The sequence below is a fragment of the Pelodiscus sinensis genome, chromosome 2 (assembly GCF_052426305.1).
Source record: "Pelodiscus sinensis isolate ZL-2025 chromosome 2, ASM5242630v1, whole genome shotgun sequence".
Lineage (NCBI taxonomy): Eukaryota > Metazoa > Chordata > Testudines > Trionychidae > Pelodiscus > Pelodiscus sinensis.
Window position 1 is genome coordinate 143,055,085 of NC_143053.1, and position 16,776 is coordinate 143,071,860.

The 16,776-nt window shown below is 39.4% G+C and overlaps 1 long non-coding RNA gene across 2 annotated transcripts in view; it reads right to left on the bottom strand.

Annotated features, from left to right (window-relative positions):
• LOC112543705 (uncharacterized) overlaps positions 1–6,275 on the bottom strand; it is a 29,676-nt gene extending 23,401 nt beyond the window's left edge. The window contains exons 1-3 of one of the 2 annotated variants that reach the window (XR_016348892.1): positions 6,162–6,275; positions 2,825–2,994; positions 1,952–2,041 (exon numbers count right to left, since the gene is read on the bottom strand). This is a non-coding gene — a long non-coding RNA (uncharacterized LOC112543705). Of the gene's footprint in view, positions 1–1,951; positions 2,042–2,824; positions 3,103–6,161 lie in introns of those variants that run through there. The other variant, XR_003086924.3, reaches the window with a different exon arrangement.
• Positions 6,276–16,776: the final 10,501 nt, after the last annotated feature.

Genomic DNA, 16,776 nt, shown 5'->3' on the forward strand with positions numbered 1-16,776 from the left:
ATAGTCTTTCCACTCCATGGAATAAGCCAGGAGTCAAACTCCCTAATCAGATCCACCAGCAGGGCGAAGGAAAGGGTTGCTAGAGACTTTGACAGCTAAACAAATTTCATTCCTCTTCCACAAGGAATTTCTCCATCCAAAGAGAGGGTTCCAAGATTTGGAAAGCAGACAGAACTCTAGAGCAGCAAGAAGAGGGCAGGAAGCCTAGGGAATGTGTTCTGCTCTTAAGCAGGCAGTCTCTGAGACTGGTACTAAATTGCACTGCCCTCTGCTGGACCCCTTCTCACAGTGGCAGCCTGCAGCTTGCTGCTTAATGGAAACAATGCTAAAAATCTTCTCATTAATGTCCCAGAGTTGGTACCCCTACTGAGGCTGAGTTAGGTACTGTAGTACCACTTGTTATCCCTGGTAACAAACCTGACACCGAGTTCATAAATGTTTTCATAAGGCCTTTATAATTATCAGAGTACATGAAAATAGCTACACAAAAGAGACTAACACCAGTGAGTACCAAGGGAAACCAGACTGTTATTTGCTTCTAATCTATCTATTATTGATTCTTATGCAGACGTCTTAAAAATTAATGTCCATTCTGTTCACCTAAGATGAAATGTATGATATACTTGCCCCACCATTCAATTATCTTCTTGTTTAAAAATATGCTTAAATTTTCACTTCATTATAGAATAACTGAGCCATCTCACAATGACATGAAATTCAGCTCTTTTCATTATTAAAGAGACATTTAAATCCAGATAAAGTCTGTTTTCTGTCTGGATAATACTCCTGAGTATTTTATCTAATTTTCAGTGGTCTTCTGAGTGCTGCCAATATGCTTGAATTAAGTATATAATTAATCATATATAACTAGCATCCTTTCCAGGACATATATAAATATTCTCATATTTCTGTAATCTTTTAACAAATTACCATAAGAAAAACAACAACCATTTCCACTGTGTGGAGACACATCCCAGGTACCAGAAAATGGGCCACTTCCAACGCAAATGTTGCTATGTGGTTTGTGTGACTTTTTCCAGTCTGTAGACTAAAGTAAGGAGCAATATAAATGGGGGTATAACTTACATGGCCTTTAGTACCTGAAAGAGTGAGTAACAGAAAGGTGCAAAAAGTAAGAGAAATAATGAAGATAAACTCCCTTTTATATTCTCTTGTTATTTGCTTTTCTTGATTCTTCACCCCAAATTCACAGCCTGTAGTTTACAAGTTACAATCATTTATAGTGACTAAGAGTTTGTCTACACTGTCCTACTGCTCCGACTGCTGTGTTATATAGCAATACACGCCAAAGTGCTGCTTTGTAACTCCCCCATGTGGATACTGTGAGCATGAACTAAAAGATTCCTAATTCATATCAGTGTAGTCCTCTTTAAACAATACTACACTAATGCAAACTAGGACCCTTTTGGTTTGTGTCTGCAGTATCTACATGGGGGATTTTCAGTGTAGCACTTTGGTGCACACTGATATTCACATCTTCATAGTCTAGGCTTCGAGGTAGGGTAGACATGCATTATACTGTCAGATAACATGATTTACTAATGAATAACTGGTACCCATTGATCAGAAGCTTCAGGGGGTAGCCGAGTTAGTCTGTACATGTTAAACTTAAAAAACAACAAAAGGTCTGGTAGCACTTTATAGACTAACAAAATATGTAAATGGTATTCGTGGGCTGTTTTGTTAGTCTATAAAGTGCGTCCAGATCTTTTGGGTTTTTTTAAGTTTATCTGGTACCCATTGCTGTCACCCCTGAATCTATGCATACCAGTAGCCAAATTGTGCTTTCAGATTACATGTGGCTCATACTAATTTCAGGGCCAAGCAATCACATCTGAAAAGATAATTTGATATATAACCACTTATCACTGTCTACTCATATGGCTCTTCAAGTCTTGAACCCCTCTTCTGTTTTCTTCTCATGACTCACCGAAATTGAGGAATCATTCTTTCTCTTGTGCTGACCCATGTTTCTGGAGAAGCCTCTCTCACTTCCACTTCGAGGTTAGTTGGGGCTTATCTAGTTTTGGAAAGAAATGGGTAACATGAGGTTAAATTTAGTTAATAAGTTAACCAACTCCAACCTAGCCACAATCTTTACTCCACTGCAGACAAGTTAAAAAATTTTACTTTACACTAGGTGCTGGGTAGTGTTTTAAAATATGTTAATTAAAACATGATAGCTAACTTGTATTAAAACATTACACATTTTTTAGTTCATACCGGGCCCATATATTTCATGTCCAAGAATATTTAAAGGAAACATTTAGGTTGAAATCCTGACCCAAATTTCTTCCTCCTAATTTCTGTTTTACTAACTCACATAACTGAGCCTTAGGAGATATTTTATAACTAAAAAGCATTTATTATATTTTAAATAATTTTGTATGAGCATTATATAAATGCCAGTATTACTACTACAAAATATATTCTGTACTATCTCTTTTCCTATACTTTAAAAAGTGAAAGCGGATTTCTCCACTGTTCGACTTCCTCATATCAAAACCAAGTAATTCAGATCACAACAATACAATGAATAAGACAAAGTATCATTTGAGTATTACTTAAACAAACAGGTATTCTGCTCATACTATGCATTTATTAATCTGTAGTTACTGTTTTCTGGTGAGAATTCAAATTAAGATTTGTGTCCACACATTTCAATTAGTTATTATATGTTAAATATAAATGTGTTTATGAAAATATATCATACATATAATTTCAAAACATTTTACCTAATTGTAATGCATTTTACAAATGTCATATTAAATGTATTGCACAATAAGAATTTGAATTTGCATACCGATTTGGATTATGCATGTCTGACCATACTCCTCTCCAGTTTGAACATAACAGTCTTCCTTTTAAATTTGGCACCATTCTGTTTTAGGGGTTTTCTTTATGAGGATGGTGGAGTTTTCCTTTTCAGCTTTGTTTTGAGAAGAGCATTCTTTGCACTTCAGATTCAGTATCCTTGAGTAACCGGAAATCATTAATAAATGTAATTATCACTAGCGATGTTGGAACGGGAGAAGCTTTCAGGTTAGTACAATGCCCTGGCAAAACATGTTTGACTGGATGAAAAAGTTTACGGAGATTAACACCCACTGAGCTGGCTCACAGGCAGGTTGTTGCAGGTTAATGGAAATGTGTGGCAACAGTCAGCAACATTAGCAATGTCTTTATCGTTGCATCTCATAAATATTCTTTTTAACCCCCCCTAACAACAATGTTTTAGGCTTTTCTAAAAAGAAGTAGGAAAGCTAACTCCATGCTTATTTTAAGGATTAGGCCTATTCTGTCCAGGTTCTCTCCCCCCCCCCCCCCCCCATTCAGAATTGTCTAGCTTTTTATATGCTTATTTTAAAGTTGTAAGAGACATTATGATTGCCATCTCCTCAACTTGGTATCAAAAGCAGGAGAAATTAACAATCTTAGATTGTTCTTCGTTGACCTGGGAAGATGTTGTTATAAATGCAACGTGCTATCAACTGAAGACTCACAAAGCAGAATTATCCTTAAGTGGCAGTTCTAGTCATTAAAATGAATTTAAAAGGAGTATAAACCTTCTTGTAGTTATGTACAAGTTTGTTGCTCTTTTCAGCTCTTTATCTGTTTCCTTGTATATTAAATCACAAAGACTTTGTTCTTTAGCAGATTGAAAATAGAGCTGGGAAGGGGTTAAGGATCTGCGTTGACTGCAATTTCTCAATCAGCCTCGGGAAGCCTCAGGTCAACTTTGCTCATAAAACTCTGCACAAATATTTCTTTTTCTATCAGAGGAATTCTAATTCTGCACACAGACCAGTGCCACTCAGATTATTACACATTATTAAAAATTAATTTAAAAAATGGTTTGGTTCCTGTAATCTCCTGTAGATATGAGTGCCAAAGCCTTAGAAAAAATAACTACTGTCATGTTAAAATAAAAATATTGTTTTTATTCCTGCTTTTCTTATTCACTATTTCTCTTGTTTTTTAGTTTTAAAATCTTTGCTTGCTCTTTTTTTTTCTTTCATGGTACAATTACAGCATTTTGCCCCTAGATACAAGCCCTACCTTATGAGAAACTCAAATAGCGCTTTAGCAGGGGTAAAACCGGTAGGTACTTGTGAAGCTGGCAGGACAGATGCCAATTCTGTCTGTAGGCATAAATTAAGAACTGACAAACTCACAGCTGAAGACCAGGCCAATTCACATATATGTTGGTTTTGCCCAAAACAGGTATTAGTCTTATAAGAATGTATTTAGTGTTTAAACTCTATGAAATCCTTGCAAGTTACTGCATGCATTAATCTCAGTTGCAATATCTGTATTCCATACTATTAAGGAAATTTGTAAGACTGGCTTCATAACTTTAAAAATATTTTTTCTGAACTCAGGCACAGAATGGTCCATTCCCACCTATCCAGAAGAACAATCAAAATCAGATGGGCCACCAAGGAGAGTTGCAGTACAAGGGACTGATTAATGGCCATATCACACCGTGGATATGGCTTGTGAAAGGAACCTTGCCCTGTGGAAGATTTTCCTTCTCTTTTGGCTGTTGATCTCTGACAGGGCCAGAGCCACCCAGAAATCAGAGATACCCAGGCATTTCCTCCTGGGGCTGTCCTGAAAGACCCTTTGCGTTGACAGATCAACTCTGTCACTCTTAGAATCTTGATGATTTCTGCTTGTGTGTATGCCCACTTGCTTTAACATGTAAATAACTTTTCTTTCTTTGTCCCAGTTAATAAACCCTTAATTTATTAAAAGATTATCTAGAAGCATTAATTTGGTGTAAGATCTAGGATACCAGTTGATCTGGGGTAAATGTCTGGTCTCTTGGCACTGGGAACAACCCGAATAGGGAGTGATTATTGGTGTAAGTGACCATTTATCACTCCAGTTTGTCTGGCAGACAAGATAGGCTGGAGAGTCTGAGAGGACTCTCCAGTGGTAGATTTAGAATTAGTGGGGCCCTGTGCTCTGCTTCATTTTTGGGGTCCCCGTGGAACCTAGCCAAGAAAAAGAACATTCACTCTTCCTGTCCCTCCCATTTTTCCTTTGTTTCTTCCATCTCCTCCTATATTATAAATAATAATAAGTAAATGAAAATAAAGTGAGGTACCTTGATTGTTTTTGTAGTCTAACTTTTTTTTCACAGACCAATTGAACATTGCAGAGGTTCTTGGTGGACCACTTAATGATCTTTCCAAATATTGTTTGTACCATTAGCTAACTATTGTAAAATGCTTTGGATAAAAGTGCTTTATAAAAAAAATAAAAACCTAGCATCAGGACACCTGACTGAAGTTCTCGGAGCACAGTTTGAAAACTTCTGGCCTAGATGAAAGCTTGAATTTAGATTAAGCCAACATGAAAAATGTGTAAAAATAAAATGTGTAGATGATGCATGAATGGAAAAATAAAAGTTAACTTCCTCTGAAGAAACTTTTTCAATTTGAAAAAAATATTCAGCTAGCTTTCTTGTCACATTTCTTCTTTACAAAATCGTCAATCAAGTCATCGTAATATTTTGCAAAGAGGCACTTTCAGTTGCCAATATTGCTGAACTTGTCAAATGTTCCTCCCTGCTCTCTTGCTCCTCTCATAGCCCTCTCTGCAGAGGGATTGCTTCCCACCCCCACCCCAGAGTGGCTGCCCTCTGCATGGAGGTGGGAGGTTGCCGGACCCAGTGCTGGACTGCTCAGCTGGGGAGGCCCCATGTCGTTGTGTGTGGGGGGGGGGGAGTGCCAGGGCATGGTACATTTCATTGTAAATCCGCCACAGGACTGTCTGAGACTCCATGGCAAGACCGATATAAAGATCCATGATTTCTCATTTGTTACAGGCTTGGCGAAATCTAATTATAAAACAGGCCATCAGTTTGGGGCATCTGCATTGTTTTTGACATACTGCCCTGGGGTAACACTCATAGTCATGAGACACTACAGAAATCAATAGGATCCTTCAGAAATTACTTCTAAAAAGTATAGAAGTTATTAGAGCTATGTAATAAAATAGAAGCTGACTTTATTCCTACAGAAAGGGGGCTCATGAACAGGAAATGTCTATGAGGAACCCCTTTTGAAAATTCCCTCATATTGTTCTGTCAGGAGGTTGGATCTCCCAAGTGGAATAGGCTGGAAGCCTACCTTAAATTCTGCAGCTCTTTTTGTGAGGCCTATGTGCGGCCTGGGTTATCTATTTATAGGTCCAATGCTTCTGCCTTGACTCCCTGCACACTTCTGATCATTGGCACTGGGAGCAACATGAATACAGAATGATTTTTGGTGTGAGTGACCCTTTATCACTAAGTCCAGTTTGTTTGGCTAGTAAGACAGGCTGGCTAGTCTAAGGTCCATGGCTCCACAAGAGCCATGTTATCAGAGAACCTTGTGGTGTCAGCTACCCCCAAGGGCTTTTTTTAAAAGGAACTCCTCTCCATCACATTGACTGTGAGAAAAAAATAGTACCTCCCCAGTGCCCTAGGTCTTTCTACTGCTACTTCCAAGCTAACAATTATCCACCTACCTATCTATAGACCATAGCTGCCCATACGTTTTAAATCAATCTGTGGGATTTATTTGAAGAAAGATATTTTTTGCTATAGAATTTTATAGGTTGATACAAAAATGTATAGGAATGTTTTTTATTAAGCAGACCGAAAGAGAGGTTGTTCACAAGACCACAACATGTGTCACGCTACTGGCCTACCTACAAAGTGTGTTTAGTTATCTAGTTGTATGTTTTAAAATAAGCTTATTACAGGTGTGTTGGTAGCACCATATATAATTAACATTACCCCTCACATTCCATTATAAAATCCTGTTTCCAGTGGTTTTCCGCTTTAATAAACTAAAAATTCAGGCTGAATTTTTCAATACAGAGTGTCTGTCTCTGGCTATTTAAGAAAATATTATTATTTCAGCCAAAACAGGTCAGCCACTTCTCAGCCTCAAGTTAGGGGAAAATACATTATGTTTTCCTATGTCAAAATATTCTGGTTATGCTTTCTTTGCAAAACTGGAGCACCCCCATATTTGGATCAGAGATTGAGATTTGGCATGGGGGGTGGCCTGTGTGTCAGGGATGCGCCTTTTATCATACCCGTGAAAATCCGCCAAAATATGGCTAAGTTGTAATTCTTTGAAATATAGAAGTTTACACATGCTCTGTGAAGACAACAGATTACAGCAACTAAATTCCCCAAAGATTTTGTCCTCACTGAACATGCTCTTGCCTGAGGCTGAGCATGACTTTCCCTGAAACTGAAGACTGTGCTGGGTAACTTAATTGAGGAGCAGGGAGAAATGGATTAGGAGAAAGAACCTGGGTGGGAGAGACTGCAACTGTGATTGTTTGTGGGGGAAAGGTGAACTAAGGCTGGAAGTTAAGAAGTGGTGAATAGACTGGGACTAGTTGCACAAAGAAACTGAGACTAAGAGCCAGAGTGGCACATAAACACTGGGAGCTGAGGAGGGAAATGGGGGCAGGAGGACTGGGAGCCAGCAGGTTGGGGAAAACTCAGACAGGATGGGAAAATCAGGGGTGAGACTGGAATTGACTGAGCAGTGAAACTGATATAGAGCATCAGTAGAGCAGGGGAGAAAAAGAGAAGAGGGAACAGATTGATGAGGAATAAATGTAAGCATGGAAATGGGAAAAGCTTTCCCTTTGTTTTTATTAAACTCCATCATATTTACCTCAGACCATTTCTCCAGTTTGTCCAGATCATTTTGATTTAGGACCCTATCCTCCACAGCAGTTGCAACCCCTCCCAGCTTGGTATCATCTGTAAACTTAATAAGCGTACTCTCAATGTCAATATCTAAATCATTGTTGAAGATATTGAACAGAACTGGTCCCAAAACAGACCCTGGCAGAACCCCACTTGTTATGCCCTTACAGAATGATTGTGAATCATTAATAACTACTCTCTGGGTATGTCTATACTACAGCATTATTTAGAAATATCTTATTTCGAAATAGTTAATTCAAAATAAGTTATTTCAAAATAACGCTTCTACACACAAAATTCATTTTGAAATAGCGTTTTGCTATTTCGAAATAGCGCATCCACACTGAGTGGATGCTAAATCACATTTAAGGCCAGCCAGAACCTGGTCCGGCAGGGCATCAGGTCAGGAGCTAATTTATTTAGCTGCTGTCTGAGGCTATCTGAGGCCTGTGCTTAAAGAGACCCTCCCCCCCCGGACAGCCGGTTCTCAGCTTTCCCGGGTTGCTTGCCTACCTTGATGAGGGACAGCAAAGCATTTTGTCTCTGGGCGCTCTGGTTGCTGTCGCTCAGGTCACCACAACACTCTGCAACATTTAGCCAGACCTGCCCCTGGGCACTCTGGTGCTTCTTATAGATGCATTGCTGCAAGCCTGGCTGCACTTTCTGCAGGCTGCCACCCGGGAGGTCCATTGGGGGGCTGTCAGTATCCAGGAGGCCTGTGGAGCTTCCACCCCGAGGAGCACTAAGAGCCTCCCTGGTGTGCCCCACTGGGGGCTTGTGTCTCATTCCTCCCTCACATCCTTCCACTTACCCCTCCCTAGCCCCCCTTCCTGATGTAAAATAAAATACATGTATTTTCATGAAAACAAACTCTTTTTATTTAACAAAACTGGGGGGGGGGGGGATGAAACTCTGGTGAGATTGTGGGAAGGAGGTGGGAGAGGGGAGAAGAGAGAGTGGGAGAGGGGAGTGGAAATCCTGGGAGAAGGGATCTGGAAGGGGGAAGCAAGGGGAAGAAGGGGGAGGGGAAGCTCAGGGTTCAGGGTTGGGGGTCTCGCTGGACCAAGTTGATTTTCATGTGAACCTGCTCCTGGGTTCACATGTGGCCTTTGGTGGCCAGGCTGGCAGCTATCCTGCCATAGACGGCTGCGTTCCTCCATCTAGTGTGGAGATCATGGACGTTGGGGGCATCCTCCCGTAAACCTGAATAAGGTCCATGATCTCCACCCTGGACCAGGAAGGCTCCTGCCTTCTCTGGGCCCTGGCAGGCTCCTGGGAGCTGGCAGACTGCTCCTGGGGAGTGGTGGAGGGCTGGCTGCCAGTGGCTTGCTGGCTCATATTTTGGGGCCACTGGGTCAGGGGAAGTGACTGCTGTCTCTGGGCTGGCAGGCTTGGAGCTGACACAGGCACTGTGACCAGAGTCTACTCCTTTAAGGGCTATGAGGAGGGAGGAGGGAGAGGAGTGTTCTTGGTTGAGGCTGGAGTGGCCACCAGGGCACCCTGGGAAGGCTGGAGGCCCCCTATTTCGATATAAGTGTCTACACAGCACTTATTTTGAAATAGCTATTTCGAATTTGGCGTTATTCCTCATGGAATGAGGTTTACCAAATTTGAAATAAGTGCTCTGCTATTTCGAATGAATTTCAAAATAGCAGTTTAGCTGTGTAGACGATAGTAAAATTATTTCAAAATAATGGCTGTTATTTCAAAATAACTTTGCTGTGTAGACATACCCTCTGAGAACGGTTATCCAGCCAGTTATGCACCCACCTTCTAGTAGCCCCATCTAAGTTGTATTTGCCTAGTTTATTGATAAGAAGATCATGTGAGACTGTATTAAATGCCTTACTAAAGTCTAGGTATACCACGTCCACCACTTCTCCCTTATCCACAAGACTTGTTATCCTATCAAAGAAAGCTATCAGATTGGCTTGACATGATTTGTTCTTTACAAATCCATGCTGGCTGTTACCTATCACCTTATTTTCTTCCAGATGTTTGCAGATGAATTACTTATTTACTTGTTCCATTATCTTTCCTGGCACAGAAGTTAAACTGACTGGTGTGTAGTTTCCTGGGTTTTTCTTATTTCCCTTTTTTTTATAGATGGGTGCTATATTTGCTCTTTTCCAGTCTTCTGGAATCTCTTCTGTATTCCATGATTTTTCAAAGATGATTGCTTTGATTGGCCTAATGGATGGGGAAAAGCAATAGACATGGTTTAATTACATTTTGGTAAAGCTTTTAACACTGTGCTACATGATGTTCTCATAAGCAAACTAAAGAAATGTGGCCTAGGTGAAACTTACTATAGTGCATATACCACTGGCTGAGTACTATTCAAAGAATAGTTATCAGTGGTTCACTGTCAAACAGGGATGACCTATCTACTGGGGCTTCACAGGGGTCTGTCATGGGACTAGCATTATTCAATATTTTCATTAATGACATAGGGGATGAAATGGAACATATGCTTATAAAATGTGTGGATCATATCAAGTTGGGAGGTAGTGCTAGCTCATTGGAGGACAGGTGGTGCTAGCACATTCAAAATAACCTTGATAAATTTGAGAACTTGTCTAAAATGAACAAGATGAAATTCAATAAAAACAAGTGACAAGTACTACATTAGGAAGGAAATATAAAATGTGCAAATACAAAATAATCTGGGGGCAACAGTGCAACTGAATATGTATTGACAGGAGAAGAGCAACAACTGAGAAGACAGGTAGGAAGGATAAAATCAAAATAAGTGAAAATAAATGTAAAATCAAAACATTTCCATTTGAAGATGAACTTGTTTAAGGAAAAAACCCTTATATTTTCATGCAAACATTTTTTTGTGCCCAGGGAGCCTTTCTTGTCCTCCAAGAATGCTTGCTAATAACAATTTTGTGCTGGCAAAAGTTCAGCATTTCTCTTTTCTGATCTTAGAAGTCTAATTCTCTAAAATTAATCCATCTCTTAATCAGAGTAATTGATGCTGACATAAGAGGGACAAATGTATACTCACATCAGGAATAGACAACAAAGGAAAAGAAAAAGATGACTCCTATTTCTTGGTAAGCTTTAGACAGAGGTAATAAATTCAGAGTTCAGATAATTTCACTTTCATAGGATGGTAGTTCTTTTTTCCCCATCAGATCAGACTCTGACCTAAGGTCACCAGAGAAGGGACTTTGCTTTTTGGCTAAAGTACTAGAACACTCATTTTCTTCTGCACATAAAGCCTCATACCAGTTAAAAGCTGCTTACATCTATTTTATGCCCACAGTTCTCTTTTCTGGTGGAGTAGTAGAGGTTTCAAGCTAGCCATACTTGTAGTTGATAAAGCAAACATTTCTGGTAAGAAAGATGAAGGACAAAGAGGAAAAGAGATGAATGTGCATTAGAAAATTGAATTCTGTAAGTCTCTAGCAGGAAATGCAGCCGTTAAAGTAACTAACATCTCTTTCAGGTACTGTCCTACTGCAACCCGGGTCCCTGCCAGCTCTTTATATAGCTCCATGCTGGCTTTTCCCGCAGCCCAACCAGCTTTTGCCAGAGCTACATGCCAGGGCGCACCTACTTACTTTCACCCTACAATATGCAATCTTGCCATAAAATTATCATCTGCTGATCTGAGTTATTCTGTTTTGGTATTCTGACTGTTGATCTAATACAGTTAGAGCACGTCTACACAGCAGTGTTATTTTGGAATAACTGATGTTATTTCAAAATAACAAAATGCGTATCTACATAGCAAACTATTTCAAAATAATGTCGAGATGGAGGATTTCTTACTCCAACTCCTGTAACCCTCATTTCATGAGGAGTAAGGGAAGTCAAAAGAAGAACATTCTTCCTTCGACTTCCCTTAACTTCTTGCTGTATAGACAGCACCAAAAGCCAAATTAAGCTATTTCAACTTCAGTTATACAACTGACGTAGCTGAAGTTGCGTATCTTAATTTGACTTTTGCCCTGTAGATGTGCACTTAAGGTGTAACCAAAGCACAGGGATTGAAGAGCAAAAAATCAGGCCCGCTTTCTACCTTTGCTAGATCATCTCTTGATTATTTTAGTATAATCATAACTTTTTGATTTTTCATATTTTTAACCAGTTGTATTCTTTGTTAAAAAAAGAATGACTTTATCTTAATTTTTCACAAGTTCTTGTTGACACCAGCACTCACAAAGAGTAAAAACCCAGAGCCTCCAACACATCCTTTATAGATGCTCCAGTATTTAGTTACCCTAACTGCTAGGAAAATGTATCTTATTTCTAGAATATATTATTTAACTTCAATTTCCAGCCACTGAATCTTGTTACACCTTGTCACCAAGGTTGAAGTCCTCTCATCTCCTGGTATCAGATATAGATGAAGACTCTGATTTTAAGGTGAAAAGGGCCCAAGGTGATCATCTTTAGTCTGATCTCCTGCTGACTGCAGGCCATAGACTCTCATGCATTCACTTCTACAGTAGACTGTTAACCTCTGACTGATTTATTGATGTTCACAAATCTTGGTTTAAAGATTTCAAGTTACAGAGAATTCACCATTTACACTAGTTTAAACCTGCAAGTGATCTATACCTCATGATGTAGAAAAAAATCAAACCCCTCTTGCCCCCATCTGGGTCTCTGTTAATCTGACCTGAGGAAAAATTCTTTCCTGACACCAAATGAGGTGATCAGTTAGATCCAGAGCATGTGGGAAAGATCCAACAGACTGACACCTGCAAAATAGATTTTTGAGCCCTTTCCATCTAGTGTCCCATCACCAGCCACTAGCAATTGCTGGCCACATACCATTGTTGGCCATCTAATCATACAGTAGTATCTTCTCCATAAATTTATCAAGCTCAGTCTTGAAGCCAGTTAAGGTTTTTCCTCACTACTTCCTTTGGAAGCCTGCACCAGAACTTTTTTTTCTGTTGGTTAGAAGCCTTCACCTAGTTGCATGTCCAAGTTTGTCATAGTCAGTTTATATCCATTTATTCTCATCACCACGTGAATGACTAACTTAATTAACTCCTCTTTCCCCATGGTGTTTATCCCTCTCATGCATTTACAGCGAGCAATAGTATCTTGTCTCAGCCTTCTTTTAGTTAGGCTAAACAAGCCAAACTCTTTGAGTCTCTTGCCATAGGTTGAATTTCCATTCCTTGGGCTATCCTAATAGCTCTTCTCTATGCTTGTCTTGATTTAAATTCATCTTTCTTAAACATAGGAGACCAGAACTGCACATAGTGTGATGAGATTTCACCAGTACTTTTTATAATGGTTCTGATACATCTTTGTCTCTACTGGAAATACCTGGCCTTAAGAATTCTAGGACTACATTAGCCTTTTTCTCAGCCACATCATGTTGATTGCTCATAATCCTCTAGTGATTAACCAAAACACACAGCTCTGTCTCCTCCTCTGTCACTTCCAACTGGTAAGTTCCATGCTTATATCAAACATTCTTGTTGTTAGTACCTAAGTGCATGATTTTGAATGATTAAATTTAATCTCTTTTTGATTATTTCAATTTTCAGGTCATCCAGAGTATCTTTTATGATATTCTGGTCCTCCTTTGTTTTGGCACCTCCTCCCAACTTTGTGTCATCCTCAAATTTTATTGACACTCTCTCACTTTTTGTGCCAAAGTCAGTAAGGAAAATAAAAATAAAATTGTTCCTAAGACTGTTTCCTGAAAACGCCACTAGTTACCTTCTTCAGCCTCAGAGTACAACTTTCAATATAGAATCATAGAAAAGTAGCCCTAGGGTGGCCCTCAAAAGGTCATCTAGTTGAATCATATACACTCATGGCAGAACTAAGTATTATCTAGACCATCCATGATAGGTGTTTGTCTAATCTACTCTTCCCAGTCTCCCCAGGAAATTTATTCCTGTGCTTACCCACGCTGCCAGGAAGTTTTTCCTCGTGTCCTATCCTCCTTCCTCCTCCTTTTATGTACTAGAAAATTGTTATCATGTTCCCCCTCTCTATTCACTTCTCCATATTAAACAAACCCAAATTTTTCCATCTTTCCTCATAAGTTGTATTTAATAGACCTTTACTCATCTTTGCTGCTCTTTTCTGGACTTTCTCTAATTTGTCATAATTTTTCCTGAAATGGTGTGTCCACAACACTTCAGATGAGGCCTATGCCATTGTCTAAATAATTGATAAAGATATTGAACAGAACGGTATCTAAAACTGATCCCTGTGAAACCTCACTTGATATGCCCTTCCAGCTTGACTATAAACCCTCAATTATTCTCTGGGGACAGTTTTCCAAACAGTTATGTACCCATCTTACATTAGTTCCACCATGGTTGTATTTTCCTAGTTTGTTTATGAGAAGGTCACATGAGACAGTATGAAAAGCCTCACTAAAGTCAAGATATACCATATCTACTCCTTCTCCTCAATTTACAAGGCTTGTTACCCTGCCAAAGACAGCTGCTAGGTTGTTTTGACATGATTTTTTTCTGACAAATCCATGCTAACTGATACTGGTGTCGTGATTATTTTCTCAGTGTTTACAAACTGAATCCTTATTTTTTCTTTTATTATATTTACAGGTACTGAAATTAAATTGATTAATCTGTAATTCCCTGGGTTGTCATTATTTCCCTTTCTATAGATGGGTAATATATTTGCCCTATTCCAGCCCTCTCCTATCTTACACATTTTTTTTGAAAATAACTGCTAATGTTTCAGATATCTCCTCAATCATCTCCTTGATTATTTTAGGATGTATTTTATCAGGCCCTGGTGACTTTCCCTGTTATAGCCTCTTCTTTAGCCTGTGCCTTATCCACCTTTCAATTCACATATTACTCTACCTCTTTTCCATGTGAAGATACTCAGGCACAGTGATCAACTCACCCCTCAACCTTATCTTTGATAAATTGAATGAGTGGATCTCCTTAAGCTTCAAATTGTAAAACATTTTATTCCAATCCCTGGATCATTTTTAGGGCAATAAAGGCTTCCTCCAGGATTTCCACTTCCTTCTTGAAGTGTGCATTGGACTTAGTATTCTAATAATGGCCTTACGAAGGCAATGTACAGAAGCAAAATTTCTTTCTTGCTTCTATCTGATAGTCTTCTTTTGATACTTTAAGGATCACATTAGCCCTTTTGCTCCAGCACTTTTTCATCAATGACTATATACTGTATGTCTTACTGTAGGTAAAAAGACGAAGTAGCTTTATTTTACTATCCAGTGCCTTAAGGACACAGAAACATCACCCCCAACACACACATTAAACATTAACAGCCCTATCAATAAAATTAGAGACTGTAGAAAGTCACAGGTTGCGGCTTTGTGAAAGTACTTTCAAATACTGACAAACCAGGGAGTCTTACAATGTGGTATGTTGACTGAAGAAATTCGGTCTCTCTTTACACACATTCTAGTTGCTTAATGTGTCCTCTCTCTGTAGGGAGCATTCACATGTAGCAACTCCTTTCTGAGTGCTGCCTGAACAGCACTGGAACAAATTGCAATCTTTGTATTTTCTACAGCAGTATCTACGTTGGTATTTGTAATGGACGTTTCAGGGTTAATTCTCAATGGACACTGAAAGAAAGCAAACAGGCTGTGCGCTAGTTTGGGAAATGAATTTTCACTGTGTAGCCCACAGACTATCATTGATTGTGGTAAATAAATAAAACAACTCCTGACTTTTATTGTTTTAGGGAGTAATTATAATTCACAGGGCCAGACCCTTTGTGCCACAGAATACTTCATTTGTGGTTTGCATGAGCAGATACATTAACTTCTGTGAGTGCTTTTCATTAGAACACTATTACTCATTGAGGACTGATCAATATATCATCTATACAACATCTTGAATGTGGATGTCTGGACCCATTGTGGACTTGCTGATAATGACTTCTTTATTCAAGGCAGCTTGTAAGAACAAGGAGATAAAGAAAAGGGAAGAGAATTATAGCATATGCTCATGAAAGTATTGTAAAGGTTATGAGCAGAAAGCAATAATAAAGCTACAGGGTAGGGAAAACGATTGTTACAAAAAAGAAAGCAAAGGAACTAAAAGTTAAAGAAAAAAATTGTTAGTGTTTCATAGCATTTCTTGCCTAAACATTATGCAAAGCAAGCTAAGTTTTAATAAACCTTTTGAAACTAGTCATTCCCTTTGGGATTATATTGCCCTGTAGGTTTCATATCCTAATATTTTGCTCATCTTATGACGCATTTAAGTATTCCCAATGCAAACAGGGGTCCATTTTTCTTCCCTGTCACAATCTTTTATTTGTTTTTTTCTCCTCCTTCCTCCACTGCTCCAATAAAAGCTCAGAGGCTCATTTTTTTTAATTCTTCCATTAACTTTTGGATTCTGTATTACACTTATCTCCTGATTTTCATCTGTTTCTAGCCTTGCCCTATTTGTTTTTAAATTAGTGTAATTTAAACAAATTTAGGGAATGTCTACACTAGGACATTATTTCAAAATAACTAAAATTGACATAAGGACTCCTGATTTAAGAAAACAGAAATACCATGTCCCCACTACAGGGAAGCATCAAAATAGAATTATTTTGAAATAGTGTGTCCACACTGATTGGAGCCTGCCTCAGACTTAGAGCCACTGAAATCACTCTGGGGAGAGCATCAGGAGGGAGCACACTTCCTGTGGCTGCTTGGTCTGGCAAGCTGCAAAGCATGCTTTCTGGGGCTTCTCCCTATACCTGCATGCCACATGCCTCTCCTCTACTGCCTCCCCCTTCATGGGACACAAAACAGCGTCAGTGAAGGTTGGTCTTCTCCTTCCAGACCTTAGTGAGGTCCAGGGTCTCTGCACCACTCCAGGCCAGAGCTCTCCTGCATCCCTTGTCAGTGGCAGCTGTGGGAGTAACATGAGTGCTGGCAGCCATAGGGTCCTCAGAGGGAACATAGGGGTCTGTCTTGGCTCCTTTTTTTGCTGCTGTCTTGCATGTGGCTCTCATCACTCTCCAACATGTGAGAAGCCAGTCTCCTGCAGTTTTAAGCTCTGCAGGAAAAGGGGAACAGTGGAGATGCCAGG